Raw genomic sequence first — 11,866 nt, 5'->3', positions numbered from 1 at the left:
GGTGTAGATACAAGAAAAGGTTAAAAACAGTACTTGAAATTTCCGAATTAGAATTTACAGGTAGACTGGAGCATCTGTGCATGTATGTTCTAACAAGCTCTGGAAGTGACTCAGTGCACACCTCGGATCTCTGGACGAGCCCATGGAGGCCTTGAGATGCCAGCCTCGAGAGCTTCCCACCCTTTTCCCACCCCTCGATTCTCCACCCCCATTTTACAAGGAGTCACCAGCCTCCCCACAGTCTCCACTGCCCTGGAAGAAATATGGCGAGGCAAGGTCAGAGGAACAGGGGGAAATCAGAATATCTTGCAGACTCTGGAGTCTCCTTCAGAGACAGGGTGGGTGGGAGCTGCTCTGCCCCAAGTCTAGCGACGGCCACACGGCCTGACAGGTCTGCCGCCCCGCCGCAAGCCTATGGTCAAATTCTGGGAATTTCCGAATCAGTTGGCCGGCCCGGCTGCGGCAGATTTTCCCGGACACGAGCTTGCAGCGCCCGACGCGGCCGCTGGGTGGCGCCGCGCGGGACGCCGAGCGTGGGAAGCGCGGGCGCGCGGGCAGGCTGAGCTCACACGCCCGGGAAGCGGCCGCCGCGGAGCCGGCGTCCGCAGCGGCTGCGCATCTCGGGCCTGCAGCGGGGCGCTTGGCGGGCGGGGGTGGGGGGGAGCCGGTTTGCGCAGTACCCCCGGAGGGAGGAAGGCCGCCGAGGTAAGCGCCGGGACCTGGCCAGGTGGGAGTGGGCACCTTGGGCCGGGCCTGCAGGGCGGTCCCCGAGCGTCCCGGGGTAGGGTGGGCTCCCTGGGGACGATGCCGGAGGCCCCGGCCGCGCTCCGGTCCCGCCCCACCCCGGCTGCAGCGCGGCCTCGGGGCGCTGCTGGCCTCGCCGCGGGGGTGGGAGCGGTCGCGGCCTGGAGCAGCTCCGGGCGGGCCCCGGGCTCTGGGGCCAGGGCCAGCTGCGCTCAGGGGTGAGTGAGCAGCCCCCGGGCCCTCAAGTGAGCCCCTGCCCACTCCCCACCTTGCATTTCTCCTCTCCGCAGTGGGCGTGGTGCCCTTTTGCTGCAGAGGGGGCGCCCAGAGTTGAGGAAGGCTGCGGGGGAGAGGGCAGAGACAGGTGGTTGAGGGGGCGAGGGCTGGTGCGCCAAGGCTCGAGGTATTAATGCGTATTTCTTTTTGCCCCCTTCTTCAGGGGGCGCAGAGGTCCGTGTGGAGGAGGAGGCGGGAAGGCCAGAGGCATAGCTCAGGAGAGGGCAGGTGCTGCAGGAGATCACTTGGCTCTGTCCCTGTTCAACTCCCCCCCACCCCTGCCAAATTAATAAAGTGGGTGTGGTGATGACAGTGGAGGAGTTTGATGAAGACCTGGCCCAAACTGCCCAGAACTGCCCCAGGTCGGCCGCCTAGTCCCGCGTGTATATCTGGGAGCCGCAGACTGAGCATTCTGTAGAGGGAGGGGGAATATTCGAAGGAGCTACAGCCACTGAGGCAGCTCCAGACATAGGGGATGCGGGGCAATCTTCGGGCTCACAGCCCAAGTTCATAGATGGTGAACTGGCCAGGAATGGTGGGAGATGGGGGCTGTAGGGAAATAGGGTAATTTCCTTGGGACCCCTTCCTTCCAGCTTTGCAACCCTAGACCAAAATTTGGGATCTGGCGTTTGTCAAATGTGCTTATTTTTTTTTTCTTTCCCTTTCGGTTTGTTTTGTTTTCTAGAGAAACAGCAAGTGACAGAGCAGAGGAACGGCTGACCCAGCCAATCCTGGAGCTGCTGCTGCAGCACTTGTTCCCCAAACAAGTGCTCCTACATTCTGGTAGGACAGAGAGGAGGGGGCTACTGGCCCACACCCCTCCCCTGCCCTGGACCCCCTGGCTGCTGCCCTGCGGAAAGGGCAGTTAGGCTGCCTCAGGCCGGATGAGCAAAGGCTGCCATGGGCCAGGGTGGTGACGGTTTTGCGGCCCCTCCCTGCTGCCCCGTGTGGGAAGAAGAGCACAGAGCTTGGCACGTTTCTCTCTGTGTCCTCTGGGCTGGAAGGAGCAGGTATAGACAGGGCCCAGGCAGCCAGGGCCTGGTGCTGCTTTGGCATCGGTGGCAGGAGGGCTGAACCTCCAGCCCCTTGGGTTTGGTTCCACCCCTGGCCTGTCCCTGGCACTCGACAACTGCTCCTGTGTGCTTATTGGTGCCACCATGTTATATAACGCTTATATAATCTTCCAGGGCGAGCACTGTGTCTCCGCTCTCAGGTCACGCAGACACGGTGTCCGTGTGGGAGGCAGGATCTGTGGAAGCCTGTGGGTGAACCTACTCCCCCCATCCCTAGCCTGGCTCCTTCTCCTGATCTCAGGCATAGGATGGGGGCTGGGAGACCCAGGTCCCTCTCCACACCAGCTGTGTGGGATGAGAATATGGTTGGCTGGGCAGTTTTCCTCACCTTCCTGCCCCACTAGTCCCACTTGCCCTGTCTGGTAGAGCAGATGCCATCCTTGTGCTTTGAGACCAGCTCTTTGTTTTGGGGGACCCCTGGCATGGCAGGTGGCATGGTGAGATGAACCCCAAAATGTTGCAGTGGAAGAACACATGGTACTTAGGATTGGATAAAGAGAGGGAGAAATTAGCTCTGCCTTTGAGGTTTCGAGCAAGGGTAACCAGAAGGATGGTGGTGGCATTACAAGAGATTTGGAGCAGGCCCAGGGGCTAGGGGATGGTCAGGGAAGGGTGTACAGGGAAGTAGATCAGACAGCAAAGATAAACATGGTGTTCTTTTACTGTACTCTCCACTGGGCTGTCCCTGGTTACCAGGGCAACAGAAGCAGTGATGAAAATCATGTCTTTCGTTCAGTGGAAAAATCTGGCTCCTCCTCCTGGCTCTTCCTTCTCTAAATCGCCTGTGACCCATTGAGAGGGTTGTACTTCCAAGGATCAGAGAGAGACCCCAGCATGTTTTCATCATGCCCCCCTTTTCCCAGTCTTTTTTATCATCTCCCCTCTTCTTGCATCCCCTGTCTCCCCCCACAGCTTGGCAGTTGGCAGTTGCGTAGGAGTTGGAGTAGATGCAGGGGGAAGGGCATGGACGTCATCACAGGGCAGAGTGAGCAGAGCGTGGGCAGAGATGTGGATGCAGGAATGCCTGGCACATGAGGAGGGTCCAGCATTGATGAGCTAGATGGAGCCAAAAGCCTGTTTCTGGACTGGTAGGAGCTAAGGTAGGCAGGGTAAGATGATGGAGGGCCTTCAGAGTTCAGCAGTCTGGGTTCAAGGGAGTAGGAACTAGGAAGGGCATGAGGTTTCTTGTGTAGTCATCTTGTGATGAAAACTACCAAACCATATCCCTTTTTGAAGTTAAGATTTTTGTTTAAGTTTTATCTTTCATCTTATGATGAAAACTGTGATTCATTCATTCAGCATTTATTGTGTGTCCCCCATATTAGGTGAGGTTCTGGGAACTGGAAAGCGAAAGGTGAGTAGCGCTGGACCTTGACCTTGAAGAGACTGTGGTGAATGGAAGGAGGATGAGTATATGGGGGGAGATCTGGCATTGTTGCAAGCCTGGAATCTGGGGTCCCCAGCAGGAGACTAGCAACATACCAGATTGGGAGGTGATAGGTTAGGGTGGAGCCTATGGAAATGAAGAGGAAGAGGTAATTTAGAGTGCTACTTTGGCTTGAGAACAGGACATGGGGAAGAGGAAGTGCTGAAATTTTGAACCTTACTGATTTATAGAAATAGAAACATTAGAGTTCAAACTTGTTTTGGGGAGTCATATTTGATTTTCTTTTAGACATGTTGCCTTCAAGATGATGGCAGGTTATCCAAATAAAAATGTTTATGGTCAGGCAAGTAAAATATGCAATGGAAGTCCATTCTGGGAAAAGATTTGAAGGATATTGGATTATGAAGCTTGAAGGTGGGTAGAGGTAGATCCTAGGGCCTGGGGCATTACCTGGAATTGAGTGAGGCTGTATGCCTTGTACTGGTTTATTATCCCAGGGCTTGCCCAGACCCTGGACATTTCTGCTAACAAACACCCACATCTTCTACCAAACCATATCCCTTTTTGAAGTTAAGATTTTTGCTTACGTTTTCCTCTCCCTAGTAACTATGTCCAGGTATACCTGGAAACACACACACACACGCACGCACTTATTTCCCCAAGCTCTTGTACCATTTGCTTATAGCCCGGGACTGTGCTGTAGAAATGCGCCACAAGTCTTTGGCCTCTTCCAGCATGCTGTTTGTCACCCTGGAGGAGTAAGAGCACTGGACAGAGAGGCGACTTTTGCTAGCTACATAATCTTGGTCACACCACTTCCTTTTCCAGGCCAAGTGTCTAGTCTAAGGGATCTAGCTTCTTTCAGTTTTGAAGCCCTCTGATTTGATGTCTGGAAAGCTTTTTCTACCTTTGCCCAGGTTTCTGATGCAGATCAGGCTTTTTGAACAAGTAGCCTAGATTTCTTAGTGCCTTGTGGGAGGGACTGGTAGGGATGGAGGCCTAGTCCCCAGAGTGGGTCCCTGTCTTCAGGGTGGATAGGAGCCCTCCAAGTGGATAGGAGCCTCTGTTCCTCTTTAGAGCATGGAAATACTGGAAAAGCAGGTTTTCCCAATGACCAGGGGTTGCAAGCTGTGGCCCATGGGCCCGATCCCTGTTTTTGTAAATAAAGTTTCACTGGAACAGAGACATGCCCGTTTGTATGTCTGAGACTGGTTTCATGCTACAATGGCATAGTTGAGTAATTGCAAGGGAGCCTGTATGCCCCATAAGTCTAAAATATTTACTATCTTGCCCTTTAGGATAAAAAATAAAACTTGCCAACCCCTGCTGTAGACTACCAGAAAGGTGCTTGGCCTTTTACTGGGGATGCTAACGATGGCTGTTTCAGATTTCTAGGGTTCTTAAAGATTCTGTGTTGGGCCTGTCTTTGTGATCCCATGAGAGCATGATCTGATAGTTGAAATAGTAGTAGATTATTAGAGTCAGCTCAAAAATAGTCATTCTGTATCTAGGAAAGCGCTTTCATTTTCAGCCTTTTCCCTGGAGCCTGGAGGCCTGAGCTCCTCAGCAGGACTGGGTTTGACAAGCTACTGTCCCTCTCATTCTGATTTCCCAGGGCAGTGCAGAGGATATACTGGACTGACCCAAGCCTAGTGTTGGGTGAGGAGAAGGGAGGCTTATTGGTTCCACCTGTCCTGTAGGATCTTCCCCTGATATCTCTGTTGCTTCTGATCTCACTGGCACCTTTAATGCCAAGGTCCTGGAGATGCCACCGCAGAGAGAGTCGGCAACCCAGCCTGGCATGTCTGTCTGAATCTGGCACTTATCCACTCTGTCGGAATAAGGCCCTGGGCTTGGCGTCTGTAGGATGTGTGTCTGTGTTGGCTTGGGACTGGAATCAGCATTGAGTATTCCTGCAGCCAACGTTTATGGAGTCCTCCTGTGTCCTAGTTTCCACCTTTTTGACCTGATCCTCAAGCCGGAGTCTTGCTGAAACTCCTAGCTAGGAACAGGGCTAAAGTTCTCACTGCTGCAGAACAGCAGCAGCCCAGCAGTTGGGGCAGTTCTGCTCAGGGCTGAGATAGGAAGTGAGACACGTCGGTAGCAGGAGGAAACCACGTGCTGAAAGTAGCAGGGGGAAGGGAGGTGACTGAGGTTGATTCTCATTGCACTTGGTAGGGAGGAGGCCAGCAGTGGGAGGAGGGAGCAGACAGTCCGCAATAGCAAAGAAGACAGAAGTCAAGCACACCTAGAGCTGCTTTTAGCTGGTAATGGTAACTCTGGCTCTAGGAGCATTCCTTCATACCTCCCCGACACAGTTTCCCCAGAGGCTGTTATAATGAAAACATTCTCTCTCAAATATCTTTTCATTTGTAGGGTTTAGGGTGACCCCATACTATATGGTCTTAAACTTATGTTGAGACAAGTATACTGACTTGGATAAATAAATATCTTTTACCAGATATTTATTAAAGATCTATTACATGGTAGGCACTGTGTGAAGTTCTCAGGATACAGAAGTAAGTAAAAGATTCGCAGTTTGATCTGGAAGGTTTATGGGCAGCTGAACCAATCTTAATTCTGTCTGTACTGGATCACATGCTTCAAGAGAACATGTCTGTATCTGTCTTGTTCTTTGCTGTCACCCCAGTGCTAAGTACAGAGCTTGGCACACGATAGGCCTCAGATATTTATTGGTTGACCCATCCTTGTTTGATCTGTCCTGGAAATGTGCAGGAGGGATCTGAGTGGGTAAGTGGAGGAAGAGAGCTGCTTAACGCAGCAAGTGTGACAGATTTGGGGGAAGATGGACGTACTCGGATATAGGATGATGACTGCCTTTAAGTGACTGCCTTTAAGGAAAAGAGAAGGGTTAAAGCCGTGTGGGCATGACAGAATCCATTGGCGTTAGGGCCATGAGAAGGAAGGAATATGACCTGGCTACAAAGGTGGGTTAGAGGTAGTCAGGATCATTGGATAAAGCAGAGGGCCACCAGAATAGTGAAGAACTAACAAGCGGCAGAGAAGAGAAGAGTGGAGGGAGAATAGGGGCCATTGTGAGAGGAAACATGGAGACCTCTTCAGGCCTAGGATGAAAGCAGAAATGACACAAGCGAGTCTCCGATGAACATGATGGCAGGGATAAAGAAAAGATGGGACTCTCAGCTCTGTTCTGCCAGTCTCCTCAGAAATGACTGTGTCCATGTATGACTAAAAATGCCTCTCAGTTATTTTCCAACAGTGCGGCAAATGCAAGGAAATTAACTGTGGTTTGACATTATGGTTAGTCTTTTTTTTTTTTTTTTTTTTTTCAAATTTGTCAATGGAGATTTTCACAGGTACACAAAGAATTAGCGTAATACACCTCAATGTTCCCATCCCCCGGTTTTTTGACACATAATCAACACATGGCTTTTCTCATTTCTTTCATACCTTCACCCACCTTTTCCTTACCCCCTTCTTGGATTATTTTATAGCAAGTCCTAGATCCTGTATTATTTTATCCATGAATACTTTTTAATGTATCTCTAAAAGATAATATCTTTTAAAAACATAACCCTAGTGGTATTATTACACCTTGAAAAAGCACAGTCATTCCTAAATGTCTCCTGTCATCCAAATATCCAAATAATGTTTAAATTTCCTTTGTAGTCTCAATTTCTTTCTTTCTTTCTTTCTTTCTTTTTTTTTTTTTGGAAAACAGCAGGTTGGTTTGAGTCAGGCTCCAAACAAGATCCGTATGTTTCATTTAGTTGATGACATCTTCAAAGCTCTGTTAATAAAGATTATGGTCATTCTTAAAAGAATTGATGTTTTGCAATTCTACCTTTTAGATTTACTTAGCTGCCCACCATTCTTCCCAGTCAACTGCCATCAACAGCTTCCTGAGTTTTGTTAGATGGTTTTTATGATTTTGAGCATTTTTTCATGATCCCTCTTGCCTTTATGGTGTAATGTAGCTCGTCATTTTTCCCTTCCTTCAATAGATATTTCTTGCGAGCCTGCTCTGTTCCAGGAGCTGTACTGGACACTGGGCCTACACCTGTGAAAAGGACAGACAGGGCCCAACGCCTGGAGCTTACAGTTTGACCGCAGGAGAGCTGCTGCTTGGCAGTTTTCCCCGTGTGTTCACCCCAGCTGAGCAGTGTGACCACAACCGTCACTTCTGTGCAGGCAGACCTGCCACGTTTTAGAGCATGGTGTTCATGCTCTCATGTTGTCATTTTATGTAGTTGATAAAGGTGCCCCTAGCATGTTCAAGAAGCCAGACGTGGCTTCTGTGGCAGGACTATGTCTCATAGCCACGCGACCCGGCATTTTAACTGTGGTGCTGCCTGGGCTCTGAGCGTATCCATGTAACACTTTTGGGCTTGAGTGTGTATAGCTCGGAAAGTTAAAATGGAGAGCTTCCTGAATGGGTGGATTGTAGAGAGGCTAAATGAACACGTTTAAAGAGAGGGGCTCTGAATTGTTACAGGGCTTGTCAAACGCCAAGTGTTGCTAACGTGTTTGAGCAAATTGGATGTTTCTGTGGCTTTGTGGACTTCAGGTTGGTTTGGGGCTTTTGCCTGTTCCAAATAGGCTACCTGCCAGCCTTTCAGATGACAGGCCCACTTTCTTGATTTGCTGTTTGTTATGTATTGGGTAGCCAGTCTGCCTCAGTAGCCAAATATGATGGTACAATTCAGGCCTGTCTTGCTGATAAAACTTTTAACTGATTTACATTTCTTTATGTAAGTAAATTATCAGACTCTGATTCCTGTGATGCTCTGATTTTGAGAATGGTCCATGATTCTTTTTACATTTTTGCATTTTCAGTTCAAGTGCAACTGTATTGTAGTTACTGGATTATAGTGTCTGAGCCTTTAAAAAAAATCTTAGTTAATAAAAGTATATTTTCAGATACAAGACCTAGTAGCCTTATGATACCTTGTCCCTAAAGGCTACATGTTCAGCCTCTGAGGATATGTTTTGTTTTCTTTCAGTTAAGAGGTCTTTAATTATTTCGATTGTGTGCCCATATCAGTTAAAACTTTTGAGCAATTCCCCTTGTTTGTGTGTGTATTTATAATTTATAAAAAGCAGTGCTGTGCTAAAATACATTATAGTATTATAAAACACAAAACAAAAGACTTCAAATGGCTAGGATATATAGTATTCCCTACCTTCTTCCTAAGTGAAGTCTTCATGGTTCTGTCCAAGGGCAGCCTTCTACTTTGCCCTAAATTTCAATTCCTCTCCCTTATTCAACATTGCCCCAGCCTGTCCCCTCCTCCTTGCATCCCCACCTTTTCCCTCTACTGGATTGTTTCCAAAGGCTATCTTTCTCATCTTGAAAAAGTCTTCTTTGGTCACCTCTCCCAGCTACTGCCCCATCATCTGTCCCTCCATATTTTCAGTCCTGGCTGTCTTCACATCCTCTCTTGACTCATGCCACTCTGATGAAAGTGCTCCTGTGGTAACTCCCATGATCCTGACTCTAGTGGTCACTTCATCTTCCTCACAGGAGTTCTTCAGCAGTTTGGCACCTTTGGTCATACCCTTTTCCTTGACGCTGTTTCTTCACTTGGCTTCCAGGGTGTGTATTTCTGGCTTTCCATCTGCCTAATTGGCCGTTCCTTCTCGGCTGCTCATCTCCCTGACCTCTAAACATTAAAGGCCCTGGGCACCTCCTCTCTATCTTCTCTCATTCTGTCTGTGATCCTCTCCTGTTGCATGGCTTTTAATACCATCTATATGAGTGATCTCCAGAGTTTGCTTCAGTGTAATCCTGGGAGATCAATAAGATTGACCATGAGCTGATCATTGTTGAAGCTGGTTGATGGGTACCTGGGGTTTTTTATACTGTTCTCTCTCGTTTTACTTATGTTAGAAATTGTCTTTTTTTTTTTTTTTTTTTTTGAGAAGAAGTCTCACTCTGTCGCCCAGGCTGGAGTGCAGTGGCGTGATCTCGGCTCACTGCAAGCTTCGCCTCCTGGGTTCATGCCATTCTCCTACCTCAGCCTCCCGAGTAGCTGGGACTACAGGCACCTGCCACCACGCCCGGCAAATGTTTTTGTATTTTTAGTAGAAATGGAGTTTCACTATGTTAGCCAGGGTGGTCTCAATCTCCTGACCTCATGATCCACCTGCCTCAGCCTCCCAAAGTGCTGGGATTACAGGCATGAGCCGCTGCGCCCGGCCCAGAAATTTTCTATAATGGAAAGTTAAAAAATCGATATGCTGACAACCCTTAATCATTTGTCTGCAGCCCAAACTCTCTTCTGAACTGTAGACCTGTGTATCCATCTGTCTGTTTAATATTTCAGCTTCGATGTTAATAGATATTTCAGTAAACATGTCCAAAATGGAACTCCTGGTTTCCCTCCCCAATATGTTCTTCCTGCAGTCTCCCCAATGCTGTCCTTCCAGTTGCTTTTTGAAAACACCTCTGGTCATCTTGATTTCCCTCTTTCTCATCTGTCCTTCATCCAGTTCATCAGTAAGTCTTGTTGACTCTACCTGTAAAACATATCCAAAATCTCATCTATCAGAACTACTTCCACTGCCATCACCTTGGTCCAAGCCACCATCCTCTCTCACCTGCTTCTTTATTGCCCCTTAGAGGCTGTTAGTCTTCCCCACAGCCGAAACAGTCCTGTGAAACGTTAAGTCACATCATGCTCTGCTGTGCCCAAACCCTGCAGTGGCTTCTCTTCTCTCTCAGTAAAAGCCATCACCCTTACTGTGATCCATAAGACCTCATAGCTTATCTCAGCACTGCCCAGTAGAAATATAATGTGAGCTACACGTGAGGGTCATGTATATAATTTAAAATTTTTTGATAAAAGGAAAAATGAATGGAAAATGAACCAGTTGAAGTTAATTTTGTAATGTATTTTATTTAGCCCCGTATGTTAACAGTATTTTCACCTCTGAGGTATATTACGTTGTTTTTGTTTTGTTTGTTTGTTGTAGTAAGTAATAGTCAAAGCACATCTCCATGTGAACTAGCTGCCTTTCATGTGCTCCATAGCCTCACATGGCTAGTGGCTGCCATCTTGCACAATACAGGTCCATATGACCTTACCCGGCTTTATCACGTTGCTTCTGTATCTATCTCCTGTTACTCTTTTCAACTTCCACTTTGCTCCAGCATCACTGGCCTCCTGCTGTTGTTTAGGTATACTAGGCATTTCCTGTTTTAGGGCCTTTGTACCTCCAGTTCCCTCTGTTTGGAATGCTTTTCCCCGATAGCCCTATGGTTAAATCTCTTACTTCTTTTGGGTCTGTGCTCAGATGTTACCTTCTCAGTGGGTCTACCAAGCCCCCAGCATTCTCTAGCCTTCCTTGCATCCTGTTCATGTAGTGTTTTTTCACCAGCTGGCGTACTATTTATTTCTATTAGTGTATTTTCTGTCTCTCTCCACTGGAATATGTGCTCCATGAGAGAAGGGATTTTTGTGAGTTTTGTCCCCTGCTATATTTCGGAGCATGGAACAGTGCCTGACATATGTATATAAGAGATGGTCATTTGTTGAAGAATTAAGTGAAATTAGCTATTAAGAATGATTATTTTTCAGTAAGAACATTGCAATTGAGCATAATTTATTATTTCAGGATAGCTCGGTGTCATTTGCAACTAGAAGTTCTGTTTGGAATCAGGATATTTTAAAAGAGACCTCACAATGCTATGCAGATGCCCATGGCAGAAATGCATCCTGGATTATACTTACGAAATCTTGATACTTGTTTTTTAGTCACATCCACCATGTTCTGCAAAGGTTTTTGTTGAAATCCAGCTAATATATTTCAGTCAGTCTTGATATCAATCAGTTGTTCTTAAAAACTCATTGCAAAATTTAATAATTTTATATGTTGAATTTAATAAATGGGTTCACAACCCCGGAAATACTTCATTTTGGGTGATTTTAAAACAAGTTTTGATGTTCTATTTTGAGTGTGTGTAGATAATGAGATTTTAAAGATGACATCCTTACATTGATATTGGCAACACTATCATATAATGGTACAAATGATTTCCAATTGCCCGTTTTAAAAGAACAATGGCTTTCTTACCCATTAAAAAAATTCAACCTTCACCATAAAGATACAGGGTAAGTATTTATTTGTTTGCTTAAAAATATCCATTAAGTAGCATTCTACTTACTGGCACTCATTGCAGAAGAGGTCAGCACATTTTAGTACTCTTGTTTTCTGGTTTAAAAAAGTATAATTCCTCTTTTTTTTTTTTTTTTTTTTTGAGACAGAGTTTCACTCTGTTGCACGGGCTAGAGTGCAGTGGCACAATGATAGCTCACTGCAGCCTCAAACTCCTATGCTCAAGCAATCCTCAGCCCCGCTAGTAGTGAGAACTACGAATGTGCTCCGTGATGCCCAGCTGATT

General features: G+C 47.3%; 1 long non-coding RNA gene across 2 annotated transcripts; it reads left to right on the top strand.

The window, feature by feature from the left end:
* The first annotated feature begins 588 nt into the window (after window positions 1-588).
* Window positions 589-7,180, top strand: LOC116272450. Of its 2 annotated transcripts, none has more exons than XR_004181128.1 (2): window positions 589-705; window positions 1,706-7,180. It is a non-coding gene; the product is annotated as an uncharacterized LOC116272450 (long non-coding RNA). The 2 variants fall into 2 exon arrangements; XR_004181129.1 differs by lacking the exon at window positions 589-705 and adding an exon at window positions 735-1,382.
* Window positions 7,181-11,866: the final 4,686 nt, after the last annotated feature.

This window comes from Papio anubis, unplaced genomic scaffold, assembly GCF_008728515.1.
Source record: "Papio anubis isolate 15944 unplaced genomic scaffold, Panubis1.0 scaffold107, whole genome shotgun sequence".
Lineage (NCBI taxonomy): Eukaryota > Metazoa > Chordata > Mammalia > Primates > Cercopithecidae > Papio > Papio anubis.
The sequence above is the reverse complement of the archived record's forward strand: the minus strand, read 5'-3'. Positions and strand labels throughout refer to the sequence as shown.